The sequence below is a fragment of the Podarcis erhardii genome, assembly GCF_964252035.2.
Source record: "Podarcis erhardii genome assembly, chromosome: 5".
NCBI lineage: Eukaryota > Metazoa > Chordata > Lepidosauria > Squamata > Lacertidae > Podarcis > Podarcis erhardii.
In genome coordinates, this window is record NC_138509.1 from 28,217,366 (window position 1) to 28,233,745 (window position 16,380).

General features: G+C 40.8%; 1 long non-coding RNA gene across 1 annotated transcript in view; it reads left to right on the top strand.

The window, feature by feature from the left end:
- LOC309342496 overlaps positions 1 to 16,380 on the top strand; it is a 578,273-nt gene that overhangs the window by 146,120 nt on the left and 415,773 nt on the right. The gene's annotated exons all lie outside the window — the stretch shown is intronic.

Below are 16,380 nucleotides of genomic sequence, written 5' to 3' on the forward strand. Positions count from 1 at the left end.
TGAGCCATTCCGGTTTGGTTCCGGCCTTTACACCGTTCAATTTTCAATCCATATGCTCCCTACAAAGGCAGTTTAATATGAGAGACATTTGTGTGAAAGGAGAAGGAAGGCCAAAACACCTGACCTGTTTATTTCTACATGTTTCTATTTTACTAGGGATTCAGTGAATATGAAATTTATAGGCAACTTAGAAGTCTGTAGTCAAACGCCTGGCTGGAGAAACTTATTTATTAAGATATTTATGTACCACTTTTCAAACAGACCTCACAAAGCAGTTCACAAAAGGGCATTACAGCAATAAGGATCAGTTTAAAAAGAGAGGGAAAAAGAAAATGTTACAATAGAAGGTGAAAACAATTGTTTAGAACCAGCTATAATGGCTTCCTTAGCATCCTGCCCAGGTCAGGATGCCCCTGTGGTAATGGCTGGAAGAAGGAAGAGGAACCACCACGGACATCTGGATTGTGGCAGCTCACCTGAATGATTTATTTCTTCTCCCTTCCCCTCAAGGCAAAATAGTCTTTATTGATTTTAAATCAATACAGAAAAAAATATAACTGTTCAGGTTGAAGCTGCAAGCCCTATTGACTACAGTGGCTGATAATAAGGTATCTGCTTTACAGTATTGTTATCTTATGTATTTTTACTTGGAAATAAATCTCACTTGAGGGGGGATTCCCTTAATGCTCCCCATCAGTGGAAACCCTGCACAAGGAATTCCACTTGCCTAACATGGTTACCCCCTCTCTTCCTTCCATGCCCCCCAAATTGGCTTGGTGGGTGGTTGGAAGAACCCCTGGAACAACATGCAGGGAGATGTTCAATCTGGCAAGCTGCAGTGCTTGTGCAGATGGAACATTTGTAACAGAGCAATGTTGAATTCATCCCACTGTATTTAATGGGTCTTATTCCCAGCGAAGTTGAAATTAGTGCCATTTACATCCCAGTGAAGCTATGGTTTATTTGGATGTATTTCAGTGGGACCTACTTCCAATTACACATTTGGGAGTGCAGGCCTAAAGGGGGTGAACTTTGTTTGGACCATGCTCAGTGTGGTTATCAAACATTCCTCAACTACTCATATAGGCTTCAGGGTTATTAAAATAAGAGAGGCACATTTATGGTAGTTTTGAGGTCATGTTTTTCTTTAATTCTCACATGAGGGCCCCTCTCCTTCACTATAACATATAGGAAGGTTTTGTTTAATTATTGAAAAACTTAATATTTTAATCCTCTGAAGTAGCCAGCTCTAGAGAGGGAATTGGTTGTGAAACTCTAACTTTCATTATGGATCTGCCAATATCCCAGCATAGTAATGTGCCATTGATTTTGCTATTATGGCCGATTACCTGCTTCAGCTAAGGGGTAAAAGGTTCATGGATTAATTCAGCCATATATTTTCCCTTTAGTATTGTGTATAAGACATGCACAGACATGAGATGTATGTGAATAGACCATTATGGGAAAATATCTACTTAGTGTACATTTTAAAAAGCACCCTTTCGCAGCCTTCCTCTATGAAAGATTTTGTTTGCTTTAATGATAAAGCTGATGAAACATTGATCCCGTGTTCTCTTCTGAAGTCTTGAAGAAATTATTGTTAATCAATGTAATGGAGATATCATGAATCCCTTGACTATAAGCTTGGTTGTTGTCAAAATCATGGTCTGAAGTCTACCATACTTAATTAGAAGCCATTTTATGAAAATTATGTATAAGGTAGAAAATATTATCCCAATAACCTCCAGATTTTACTCCAAGACCTTCCAGATTCTGTGTTCAAAGTTGTGGCCCTTAAATTATTGGTTTGCTTGAAGAAGGGGTAGCTGGCATTGTTTGTGAGTGGCTTCCACCAGTTGTTTGTCAATTATCAGAGTCAATGAGTGAGTATGCCAGACAGTGAATTGGAGTGTGCCAGGGCTCCTGCTTGCCTCACTCTTAGCTTGGGTGACCAGTCACCCAGATCCCTAATGGGGCAAGGCTATTTGCTGCCCCCTCCACTTCCACTTTCCTCCCTGCTTCACTCTAGAAATATCTAAATTTTAAACTATCTTGCACCAGGTCTTGATTACTTTGGCCAGAACTTACTGCCATATTTGGATAGATGAGATTAACCCATGGAATGTTTTATACCCTCAATATTTTATCCATCTTTCAGCAGACTGATAGTTCCTATAAATTAAGCTACAAAGCAAGTGTACTCAGAAGTGAGTGTACTTAGGATTGCTTCCTTAAAAACATAATTTTAAGGATTACATAATGTAATCCTTAATTAGAATACAGTAATAACTTTGTAAAGTATACAGTTTGGGGTTTTTCCCCCTCCCCCCTTTACTTTCCCTTCTACATGGCTGTTTCTCGTTTTCCTCTTTCTCTCTTTTATTTACATCACACCATGTTTAGTGCACATAAAATTATGCACGTTTTTAACTTTCAATAAAGATGTCTGAAAAAATAATTTTAAAAGGAATTGCTTTTTTAAAAGCATGAAACCTTTGGTGGCAAGCATCAGATTGCATTTGTAAATCACACTTGAGTGAGACTTTGCTGTTGTTGTTGTTGTTGTTGTAAATCCCAGTATAGTAAAAAAAGGTAAAGGTACCCCTGCCCGTACGGGCCAGTCGTGTCCGACTCTGGGGTTGCGCGCCCATCTCGCTTAAGAGGCCAGAGGCCAGGGACCAGCGCTGTCCGAAGACACTTCTGGGTCACGTGGCCAGCGTGACAAGCTGTATCTGGCGAGCCAGCGCAGCACACGGAAATGCCGTTTACCTTCCCGCTAGTAAGCGGTCCCTATTTATCTACTTGCACCCGGGGGTGCTATCGAACTGCTAGGTTGGCAGGCGCTGGGACCAAGCAACGGGAGCGCACCCCGCCGCGGGGATTCGAACCGCCGACCTGACGATTGGCAAGTCCTAGGCGCTGAGGTTTTACCCACAGCGCCACCCGCGTCCCAGTATAGTAGGCAGAACCAATTCAGAGTGGGAGGTGGGAGGGCTATTTAGCCTGGTTCTTCGGGCTCAAAGGGGCCTCAGATTTAGACACTTGTTAGTTTTTGTTTTGTTTTGTTTTGTTTTTTACGTTTGATAAACTTCATGACTTGTTTTTATGCACATTGGATCAAAATGTAAAACACACACTCAGCTTAGTGCCTCAGATTTAAACTATTAAGAGATGTAGTTTGGAAGAATTCATTGTTGTGGTTGCCAACTGATAGATTTTATCATATTAAAGAGTTTTAAATGTTCATAAATATTAATAAAAATGTATCTGTTCTGAGGGCACAGACTTAGACTGTGATGATTGTGCCCTCTCAGACAAACTGATTATACAAACAAACCACTCATTCTTTTACATGATGCCTTACATTAAAACAGTATTGCCATTTTTAATATTTATTATGGCTAGTGGCCTCAAAAGCTGGAAGTGGCCCAGCCTTTGCACCTGGGGTCAAATTGCAGACACAAAGGTTCACCATACCCACAGGTCTCTTTTTACGTTTGTTAATTTCCTGATCCAGATGTGAGACTGGGATCCCCACAGAAGCTCAGGTGTTTGGCTCCAAATACTCTTCTTAGAACCACCACCCTACAGATGAAGTTCTAGCATTTTTTAAAAGAAGCCACTTTTGACAGGTGTACAAAACATCAAACAGATAATGATGGTAGTGATGATTGATTTTTTTAAAAATAAAATCTACTGGATGGTGTGTATTTTGGGGAGGAACTCATAGTCTATCCAAGACTCCATTGCCACAGTCCATCCCAAATACTTTATTAGGGATAAAATCAGACTATCACAATTGTTCTTGCAAGTATGGCTGCCAAAATTAGATCAGTGTTCATGGGAGAGCTGTAATTTAGTTCATGTCAAAATGACATGCCTGCAGGCACCTTGCTGCTCTGGTTCAGCGAAGTATGTGATTTTCCAGATGGTTATACTGTGATATTTAGTTTTTATAGTGAACATGTGATTGGTTTCTATGTCTGTTTTATGGCTAGCTGTTAAACTGACCTGACCATTGCCAGAAGGTGCTATGTAGCTGCAGTAGTTAAAGCCTCTTTTATTAGCTCTCTTGATACCATGGGCAAACAGATCGAAGCTACCTGCTTGAATACAAACAGCATATCCATCCTTTGGTGATAAATTCATCACAACTTTTCCGTTATTGGCAACTCCTGCTGTTCCATGCTGAAATGACTGCTTTGTATAAACAACCTGTTGCATGATAATGGCAATTATTATTTGAAAAGCAGTCATGAAAAATTGAGTCCCCAAAGCGTATCAACAGATCTCGCTAGATTTTTTAATACATCTAGGCTTAGGTCTCCTCCTCCTGCAGGGATGCAGAATTTCCTTTGGATGCATGCAATTTGTGAAGCAGCGTGAACCTGAAAAGGCAGACGTTGTGCAAATCATTATATGAACGCATTTCCTACTACTGAGGAGTGATACATTTTAGGGCAAAGGGTGGAACAATGTTATCTTCTCCCTAGAGTTGAACATGTTTATAATCGAAACAGGACTTTTGTGCTTGCTTCCTGACTGACATATCTTCCTCCACCTTTTGGCCCTAAGACTGAATATTATTATGGTTTCAGATTCTTTGGCAATGACAGTTGACTTGAAATTTACTATAAACCTGTGCCCTCTTCTCCCACTGTACTCTTTTGTGACCTAAGGGCTGGAGTTAAATAGCACTTCACCTTGCCATCTCTCTCCAAGAAAGGTGATAGGGTTAATAGAGCAGAATAAATTCAAATGTGCCCTTAATAGTGTATTAAAAGGCTGGCTGGGATGCTCTGGCTTCTCCTGCCTCTGACAAACAGCCAAACACAACCTTTTCTGGTACCTGCAAGGATTTGTGCATATCCAGTGGGACATTCCTTTGAAAAGCAGGCCATTCCACCCAACCTATATCACAAATTGGTTTTGAAACTCCTTTCAGCTTAAAAAGGTGGCTTCCATGTAACACAGGGAGGAATCTGACCTTTGCTTCTCTGTCATGAACAATCGGTATAGCTGAAAAATTAGTTTGGATAGGCTCTACTAATCTGAGGTCCGGGGAAAGCATGTTAGAGAACTGATCTAGTTTACTTCACAATCATCAGTTTCTCGAAAGCTGTCAGCTGAGTAATGTGTAAATGTTTTATGGGGAGATTCTGGCTAAAGCCATGGTGGTGGACTTACTGACATTTGATTCCTCCTCTTTTACAAAGTACTTCTTTGCAGGCTGGATAATTAACTTACGGAACTTGTTGCTGCGAAGGGTGGTGGAAGTTACTCAGGTTCGGCACTTTCGTAAGAGAAGCTGAGACCATTATTTCAGGCAATAGGTTCAAGGAAGCAGTGAAACCTCCCCTGGGTCCCCTCTTACTTGCTTCATTCTTGCTGCTGCTGCTGCTACTGTTACCACTAACCAATCTCTCAACAAAGCTCTCTGCCTCTTCTGCTTCCCTCTGAGGAAGCCTTCTTGTTCTGAATTAGCTGGTCCAGGGGACATGGTGGATGCTTTTCACAACCAGAATGCCTCACTCTGAGGAAGGATGCCCGTGGCTCTTCCTCAGAGCAAGGCAATGAGAAGGGTGGGGGGAGAGAGAGACCATTAGTGTTTGGCTGGCTCCTGTGTGTGATCCAGTAAGGCTGCCCTTTAGGTGGAATTTTAAAATATCTTTAGGAGTAAGTGATCCAGTACACACAATCGTATCACAGCTTCTTGGAGCCATTGTGGTCCTTATAGCTTTTATGCACAGTGCTTAATTCCTATGGTCCTACACCAACTTGCACGTTGGGGCTGTTAAAGCAGTAAGAACAGTGATATATTACATGGTCATAAGAACAAACCATGATTTCAGGTCAACTGTGCTCTACAGCCATTCTTCTGCAGTAGCAATGCCAATGTATATTGTCTTTATTTTTAGAAAACAAAACAAAACAAAACAAAACACAAAACTCATGTCAGTGGGAATGGGATAAACATCCTTAGCAGTTATTAATTTGCTTTCTGGTGTGAAAACCATAAATACAATCTTGAATTAATGAATAACCCTTTCTCCATTACCACAGAAGAGTAACTAAAGAGTTCATTTTCTTATGGAGCTGCTTTAAAAACAACAACAACAACAACAACAACAACAACAACAACAACAACAACAACAACAACAACAACACAACATAATATTTAGATCCATATGGAAGGTTTGTTTCTACATGGTAGCTTTGCAGGCAGGCATTGGCGATAGAAATTTTAGCCAATGCTGCAGTGTCAGGTTTGGACAACTAAGTATATGTATGTGGCTCTGGGTGGAAATATACATTGTTATTCACATCAAAAGTCACATTCAGCTGTTTCAGTAGGGCCAACGTGAACCTTGTTGTGTGGATGAGGAGATGCATTCAGATCTGAATCTGCATAATCTAGACATTTTGGGGCTGCTTCCATTTGGCCCCCTCTCTTTCCTGTTTGCTGCACGGCTCTGACTTCTTTTTATTCTGGCAGCCATTTGGTATGGCCTGCCAGGTTGAAGATTCTTTTGTGGCATCCCTCTGGTTTTTTAGATTGGTTTTATCAGCTGCACCTGCCTCTGTTTTCACTTGCTGTTTATTTTGCTGCTGTTGTTTTATGTTGGATTTTATTGGATTTTTAAACTATTGTAAGCCACCCGTAGGATCGCAAATGCAGTGTAAGGGCAGGATATATATCTCTTGCCAATCTTTTTGTCCTATGGTGGTTTTATTGTTGCTGCTGCTATTGGTATTATTTTAATTTTATTGCAGGCCCCTTTTGAGCCATCAAACGTAAAAGCAGCAGGATATAAATTGAAATACGAAATAAATTAATTTGTCTATTCTTCTTTTTAGCCTGTGCAGTTTATGCATGATTTCCACATGTTTGGATGCTGTTGTGGGAAGCCAAGAATTAATAAACAGAATAGAGCAAATTTTCTAGAGAGGGGTCTCCATTAAAGGTGGCTATTATTATAGCATTTTGAAGATTGGAGAACCACTGAGAATTGCCGTATTCCAATTGAGCAAATTATTCTGCACATTCACAGCTCAGTGACTGAGAAAATAGCAACAGTGCTTTAATGGCAGTATCTGTGCTCTGATAGGATTACTCGCGGCCAGCTAACATGTAAGAATTGACATTTTAATAGTAAGATTATTGTTTGGGCAATTGTACATGGATGAGCCTCGTCAAACACCCACTGACAGTAATAAAGAAATTATATAATTGTGTAGTAGGGCATTGGCATGTGCTATCTTGCATTGCAACCAGCATTCAGTTTTAGAATAATTGTTCATAATGTAGCCAGATAAAATGTTGCTGTAGCTGCTGAAAAAGATACATCCAGTTGCTTTTACTGATTATCAGTCTAATCGCTGGCGTCTACGATTTGCATCACATAATAACTAGTATTAACAAACTTTTTATCAGGGAGTCTTTTTGTCCATCTCCTAATCTCACATTCATGCTTTAGAAAAATTGGATTGTGAATTAATCTCTGAAACCATGAAGACAAATGAAGCATTATGCATGGGGATCAGATTATTAGGGCTGACACAGGCTTCTAGAGACACCCATCCAATAATTAGAGTGTCTACCATGAAAAATGTAAAGAGAGCTGGTATAATCAAATTACTTCTACACACAATTGCCACAGGAAATAACTTCCGACTCCTCAGGTTGCATATCATGATTCTTGTAAAATGTTTTTGTGGTCCATCTCTGTCCCAATGCATGCATTGCTGAGTCAGCATGGGAACAACTGAAAAGTACCCTCCTATAGCTGGCTCCACTTGTCTTGGCAACACATGGAAGCTCTGATCCAATCAGACACCCCTCTGCTCCTCTTCCTTTCCATGTGAGCACCATTCCCAGATCTAGTTGTTGTTGCTGGCATGGGACGAAATACAATATCAAAATGTCCCATGTGACTTCAGCCTCTGTACACTATAGAGAATATGTGGAGAGCCACAGTTGTTTTCCCTATAGCTACTGCACATGTCTGTTGATAATGTATGATTTTTGCAAGTTGTTTGATGGTTTGGTTTAAAAGAATAAAAGGAGAATTTCCTGAATGCCTAGATTCAGATTTGGGGCAAATACTCTCTTGGTGAGAGAACCCAAGCAGAGATTTAAAATCACAAAACATGCAGCAAAGTAAAGCATGAAAATATAGGCTTTTAGACCTTTAAAATATCCCATTTTAATTTGCTTCCCAACCTTCCTCTGACTTCCCTTTTAGCATAGAAAAGACTACACAGTTTGCTAAGTTAAAAATTGTTTACTTACAAACTCTTCAAAGATCATATTTATAAGCAGTCAGAAAATGCAGGCAGCCAAATTACCAATTATTGCAAAAAATGGTAAAAATGTTTCTAAATTGTTGGTCCAGAAACACAAAAATGGCTTGTAAGCCATGCACACAGTCTGAGCCTGGAGCAACCAGGTTCTAACCTCCATTACACGTGAAGTTCACATGGTAGATGAAGTGTTTCTAAATTACTTGTACAGAAACACAAAGATGGCGGGCTTAAGCCATGCAGCCATCTTGGCTTGAAGCAATCAGTCCAGATGTCCTTCCTGGTTCATTAAATGTTCCTGGTTCATTAAATCATTAAATTTTGGAAAAGAGAGAGAGAAGAAACAAAGTGACGACTTCCAAGATGAGGGGGCATGCTGCGTGACCTAGCTAAGTCTAGGAAAACAGCTTACTCGGGGGGCCACTAGGGGGCGCATCAGAAGATGGCTGACAATCACATCTCTCCAACCCACATGAGGTAATTTGGAGGCTGTGATGGGAGTAAATAGCCTCCCTACCCCCCCGGGATTGTGGGGTGGGACTGCCCTTGCCTGCTGACCACCCCCAAATTTGTGGGGATGGGGGCACTAGGCACAATGCCCTCCTGTGGGATTTCGGCGCTCCTGGACGCCGTCTCTGATCCGCACCACTAGCTGCAAGAACTTCAAAAGAAACAATTTGGATGAAGCGAATGCACAAATTTCAAGGAAGAAGGGGGAGTAAAGACTGCTAACAGAAGAGATCTCTGATAAAACAAGAAGAGTCGAAGGAGCAAGTATAAATCATGAGAAGATACGCCAAGACTCGGTATGGCAAAGGGACTGATGGGGGAGGGGAAAAAAAACTTACTTTCTTTCTTATATGTGATTAAACAAGAACCCCCCCCCCAAGTCAGAAATGTTGTTTTAAGGACTTAAGCTGTGGATTTAAGGCTGTGTGGAGATAAACTTTCCAACCCAAGCATGTTTTGAGAGGAGCGTGGAATGTATAAGGGCTTTGGAATGACGCAGTTAAAAGTGCCGTCGCCATATTGGGAAGTTCTGTCGGAGGACTTAAGTCTGAGAGGAGAAATAGAGAATAGAGCTGTTTTTATATTGTGGGTGAAACTCCTCAGTGGGACTTAAGAACGACAGTTCTGTAATTAATGATGGAAAGAGCGCTGTTATCTATGAAGGCGAAGATATATGGAAACCATCTCAATTCGAGGATTGGAAGAACGGAAAAATTCACACAGGATTATTATTGGTGTTTATCGGCTTAAGGAGACTATCAGAAGAGATCATAAAGAAAAAAGAGAAAATATATGAACAAGAGGTGATGTGGAAACAGCAAGATAAGACTGGATAGAATTATGAACTTTGTTTGGACTGATTTGGACATTAACGCAGTAGCAAGAAGATGATCAGAATCCCCCTTCGGATCTTGAAATATGGGTCCCCTCAACAAAATTTAAAATTCGGCTTTGTAATTCGGAATTTATGTGATGTGATTTGATTTGATTTGATTGGCCGGTTAATAAAAATTATTTTTTTAAAAAAGGAAAACAACTTACTCTATGGTCTTAACTCCTTCCTGCATGAACTAGAGCTAGGCATGCTGGTTATATGCTGATTTATCCCACACATGATGCCTCTACATTGGTAAAATGTGTAAAGAAGAAGATTAGGTGAGGTCAGATCTTCCTGTGAACTAGGTCTTGGAGTCCACATAAGTCGTGAGCCTTTACTGTTCTTCTACTACACTTTTATATTTTCAAAGCTTGTATTAATGTTTAGGGCATTCACCTCATTACTCATTTTGGCATAAGCTTCTTTGGGGCCAAGAGAGGGAAGCATTATGCTATTCCATGGAGCAGCTACTTTAGTCAGAAGTGGTTTTATAATTTTGTTCTAGTGTCACTTGTGGATGTTCTTGGACTGAGGCCAGGCCCTTTTATAAGACCCTAAGACTCCAGGGCTGAAAGTTCATTTGAGAACTTCCTTTCTTCTCATTGCACCCTGTGCCAATGTCATTTTGTCTGGGGGGGGGGGGATTCCTAGATTTGACAACAGCATTTAATACAGCAGCATACTAATATCATCAGCTGACAAACAAGGTCGCCATGACAACCAAGAATTTAATTCCGGTGAACAACCAGAAGAAGCCAAGTATCTTGCCCTTTTTGTTCATATTTTGACTGGCAGCATCAGCATCATATGTATTAATTTAAATTCTTTGAGTGCCATTCTTTGTCACCCAGCCACACACAAGAGGAAGAGACTTGTGTGAAACCAAAGCTTTATGGATAAGTTTTTTAAAAAGCGTCTCAGTCCCCAGTTCCCCCCCAAATGCCCACTTAATACTGAGCATGCCTAGTGGAAGCAGAATGTTGGGTGACTGTTGAGGTGAAAATAGAATCCCCAAGAGAGGGAAGAATGGAGTGCAATATCCCGGAATGGGGCATTTTGTTCCAGGTCACAATTGTTTTCCCTGTTGGAACTAAAGTTTGCTGCAAGAACAGTCCATTGTCTTCTACTTTCTTTTTGTTTCTCAATAGCAATAGTATTTTTCCTGACAGAGGAATAGGATAAATACGGAAATAATTATTTAGTATACTTGAAAACCCATGTACCTTTTGGAATATTAAATTTTAACACAACGTTGTTCTGGAGGAGTATGTGGACTTGATAACAGAAATTATTTTTAAAGGCAATAGCCTTTTATATGGCTGGTTAGCAGAGCGCACATAAGGCTGTTTTATTGTAATAAACTATATTATAATGGCAAATAAATTATACTATAGTCACTGTGCTTTGTTTTGACATTTAGCAGATGTCGTCCTTCTAGAAAAGAATAATGGATGGAACAGATTTCCACTTAAATTGATGCAGAATTGATATAATCTAACTATTAACAATTTGTCATAAAACCAAAACTATGAATTGCATTTTAAAGCTTGTCATAATATTTCTGTAACTAGGTTGATTACAGGGTAGGCATTGGGGACTTGAGGCACAAGTCAAATTTCATATAAATGATGTTTCATAAAATGTTTCTGCTCCTTTTAATGCAGTTGGGAATCGTTAAGAATATATTTGTTCTTATTAAAAACTGCTTTCTGATGGTAATTCCAGTTCATTCCAAAAGCATAATTTACAGCTCTGAATATACTAAATTCACTACTTTTTGTTTGTAATGGAAAATTTACTTGGTGTTTTCATAGGGAAGGAACTTCCTTCTACCACCAGTGAAGATGAGCCAACACTACCTATTCCTTCCTTCTTTCTTTTCCTTCCTTCCTTCCTTCCTTCCTTCCTATATGCTCTTGAAAAACTAAAAACTCCTGTCCCACAGCAAGTATAAACATTTGTGAAATGTTTAATTGTTCTTTTCATTGCTTTTTCCTGACCAAACTTTCATCATATTCACGTCATTAGATCTGGCTCCATAGCATAATGATCACTGTAGTCCATGCATTGGGAACCTCAAGGCTGGGTTACTGCAACGTGTTCTAAGTGGGGCTGCCCTTGGACCTAGTCTAGAAACTCTAGCCTGGTGCAGAATGTGGCAGCCAGACTGCTAGTGGGGGCACATGACTGACAGCATATGAGACTGTTGTTAAAACAAATACACCGGCTGCCCATTTAGTACTGAGCCAAGTTCAAGGTCCTTGTGCTAATTCACAAAGCCCTGAACAACTTTAACAATTTTAAATCTTAGGTCCAGGGTACGTTAGGGACCACCTAAACCCTTATATCCTAGTTTGACCACTGAGATCCTATGTAAGAGCATCCCAGTCACACACACACCCCCCAAGTTAATGAGGCTCATTTGACATTGACATGAACCTGAGCCTAGTCCTGTGGAATGTTCTTATCAATAGAGATTCAGCTGGCATCCTCAATTTTAACCTTTAAACATTTGCTGAAAATGTTTCTGTGGCACCTGACTTATGCAGACAATTAAGGAAACATTTTCTGCTGATGATCCGTAATTTTAAATCCTCATGCGGTTTTAATTATGTATATATATAATTGTTGTACGCTGGTTAAAATTGTGGCATACACATATTTTTATAAATAAATAAGATAATTAAAATGTCACTCTGTTCAGTATGTCATCCCTGACAGGACATGCTCGTGTGTGTGACTGATCTAGAAACAGAAAAGAAGCAGCTAACGGAGAGAAGACAGCACTAAGGAAGTCAGGGGAGCCATGGGGCCAGTGAGAGAAGAGAGAGAAAATAGGGTGCATTTTTGCACAGTCGTTTTTTGAGGGGGAGGGGGGTGGATTTTACAACAGAACATTTGCTATTTCCTAAATCAAAACTGGAGAGAATTCAGTGCAGCTCCCCCTGCCACAAGCACAAGGAAATGTTGGTAGGGAAGGTGGAATCTCTTGCACTCAGCAGCTGCTCCATTGAATAAGTGGAGCAAGTAGATTTCCAAAAGGTAAAGCAAAGGGAGTGCCAGACCCCCAAAGGTTTCTATGATGAGCTTTTATAAGCAACAGCCTTAACTTCTATTACTAGGGTTGCGTGCTTGTATCTGTTTAACGGATAGGTGAATCCACTGAACGTGAGTAGACTGAATAAAGCACTGGCTGATCTGTCAGTACCAGTTCTAATCAGAAAGACTGAGAGTGAAGAATAAATTTATTGTTTGAGGCTATCTAAGTCCTGATGGTTTACTGTAGAAGACAATGAAAAAGAATAACTGAAAGATGCCATTTCTTTCTACCAATAAGTGATACTTTTGATTCTTTACATTATAAATTCCCAAATTTAATCTTGGATTTAAACAATTTAACTGTCAGCGCAATCGTGACACCCTGATCAGAACTACTGGAGGGGATTTGGGTTAGATGGAGGTGTCCCTCTGCTGAGAAATGAAAGTGGGGAGAGGGACTCCACCACCACAGAGGGCTCCTTTGCATTTGCTAAAACACAGGCAGTCAAGAAACTCCTACCTGGGGTATCAGGAGCTAGAGTCAGTAGTAGGTCAGCAATAAAAACCACTAGTGTTAGTGAAGTTAACTCTTTAGTTAAACAGCACAGGCCTAGTGATCACAGCAACTGTTCCCAGTAAGGCTTGCCCCAGTGAGGCAGTTGTGAGGACTGAAGGTCCCTACCTTCCCACCACGCTCTAAGGCTCCTACCCTAGTTCCTTGCATGCGAAGGCCCTGTGACCCGCAGTTCCCTAGTCAACACACGGACACGAGTATTAGGTTTTGTGTGTGTGTGTGTGTGTGTGTGTGTGTGTGTATTAGGTTGTGTATATATATATATATAGTACAAATTAGAAAACATACATATTCACAACAAAAGAAAATACAAAAGAAAAAGAAAATACATCTAACCAAGGGGAAAAAATTAGAGAATATTTTGTCTCTTTTCATATTTACAGTTATTTATACCTCTATAAAATGCTATTCACAATAAAGCAGTGAAATGAAAGATAAGATATCAGAAAAAAGAAAAAAAGAACAAAGAAAGAATAAAGAAGTAAAAGAAAAAGATCATAGGTGGAAATTTTTAAAAGTAGATAAGTACTCACAATACATGGCCGTTTCCCATCTGTATTTATATTCAAATGTATAATTTCATCTTGTCCTTATCTACCTTAAATAGTTGGTGTTTTTTAAAAAAGACTCCCACCGTTTACCTCACACGTTTTTAATAATCCGTTCGACAGAACCTCTGTTCTTCATATTTTCCCTTTGGATTTCCTTAATGTCTCACTTTGTATTTTTTATATTATGCACAAGATTATTCTAAACACAACCAGATTTTTGTAGTCGAGCCCTGGTTTTATAAATAATCATTTAAGAACTCCCATTGCTTCATAACCATAGTTGAATATTAGGTTTATGGGTTCAAATAGGCCATAACTTTATTGGTTACTGATGTGAGCAGTTTGGCTTAGGCATTGGGTGAAGCCAGGCTATATCTCGACTCCTGCTATCTGCTGGGAGTCCGTCTAAGGGTAAACCACCAGTAGGGGGAGCCCTATGACTTACATCAAATAGGGGCACACCGATGGGTCACTGTTGTGGTCGTGGCATGGCCCTAGCCCATGCTCAGGCATCAGACAGAACCCATACCCCTGGATCCCTTTAACAGGATTCCCTTAATGAGGAGGGGCAGGCAGAAGCTACAACCTCCCCTCCATCCAAGCAAAGGCTTATCCAATATCTAACCTCACAAAGTTGTAACGATTGCTACAAGATAGGTGAAAACCAAATGACTGGCGCCAATTTGCCTAGTGGAAAAATTACTACCCGGCCCCAACAATATGGTGGCCAACCTTTGTCCATAGCAAGGTCATATCATTACAAAGCATAAAAAAGAGGGTGGGTGGGTTGGGAGATCTGGCGAAGGGCGAGAGAGGATGGTTGTGCCATGGTTTAAATTTCCCACGGTCACGTCCCCTACTGGCACTGATTGGTCAGTGGGGCCAACCCTGGGTGAGGCTCTGCTCAATGCTGGTGACACAGCCAGGAAGGTACAAGGGGGCATCAATCTCTACCCCCCGCCAGATCACTGCTGCAACACTACCCACCTGCAAAGGTGAGCCGATTTCCCCAGCAGCCTAAGGCTTTGTCACCTTGCCTCTTGTTGTCCAGCCCTCTTTATTTATCTGAATATTCTGGGAGATGAAGGGGGAGGTGAGCTGGTTGCACATACACTTACTACAGGAATGGTGGGCTTGCAACCCTTCCTGACTACTGGGCATGCTAGGCTAATGGGCTGGGAGCACAAATATGGAGGGCATACCCTGTAACATTTCTCTGATGAAAATAGGGATGTCCCATTGCATAATAATAATAATTTTACTATTTATACCCCATACACATCTTACTGAGTTGCCCCAGCACTCTTGGCAGCTTCTAGCATATATTAAAAACGTAATGAAATGTTAGACATTTAAAAAAAGCTTCCCTGTACAGGGTTGCCTTCAGGTGGCTCAGGGGTTGGATAACTCCATATCCTCCATTGTTTCTCCAATGAAAATAGGGACATCCTAAGGGAAAGTGGGACATTCTGGGATCAAATCAGAAACTGGTATGGCTTCTTTAAATCAGGGACGTCCCTGGAAAATAGGGACACTTGGAGAGTCTGGACTCCCTAGATTCTTCAGCAGTCTGACAGATCTCTGCCTCTTGACCCCACCCCCCAGCTTCAGCCTCTGATTCTGGACTCCTGTCTGCCACAACCTCTTCCTGCTCACTAAACCCTGTTACCTCTCCAGCTTCCAACACCTCCTCTTCCCAGTCTGCTCCCTCTTCTCCTTCTGACCACCACCAATCCCCAGGCTCTAAGCCTTCTTCCCCTGGGGGTTCCCTTCAGGGTTCTGCATTCTTCTGCATCTAGCCGGTCCATGACATGCAAAAATAGTTTTATGTTATTTCATATTTTCTTACAAAGGAATGTAGATTATGGGCCTCTGATAACAAAGAGGCGACTGTGGACAGATACTTAAATCTACAGGATGGATTGTGTTTTGGCTCCACTGAATTGAAATTTCAGCCTTCATGACATATGAAAACGGCCAAGTAAACAGTTATTTTCATGGAGGAGGGTCAAGATATTAACTGATATGCATGAAATTTCATATATAGCTATATAATCCCTAGTGTAGTAAGATAAGACCTTTGAAGCAGGCATTTTTTAAAAAAAGTTTTTTATGAACCGCCCTAGTAGGGCAGTAATTGTTTCTTTTTGACACCCCCTCCATGATGGAACCCAGGGCGGACCGCCCCCACCCACCCCTTCCTACGCCCCGATTGTGGCTCTGGGGCTCTGGTTTGTGCCCTGCTGCATTCCTCATGCCAATTTAGGATTGCTCTGCTCATGCAGGATTGTGGCCTTGCTCTTTCTGTTCATACATTTATGAAGGATGGGCTGTAGCTACAATTAATTAAAAGAGCCTATCAATTTCAGTTTGCAGCGTTCACCATGCTAGAATGCATAATTCTGCCTTGCAGATTAGGTTATGATGTACTGAATGCTAATAGGTAACCCTTAAAACAATAACATTTCCATCAGTTTGCTTTCATCTTCAGTATGTGTTGCTACATACCCATAGAATTAGGTCTC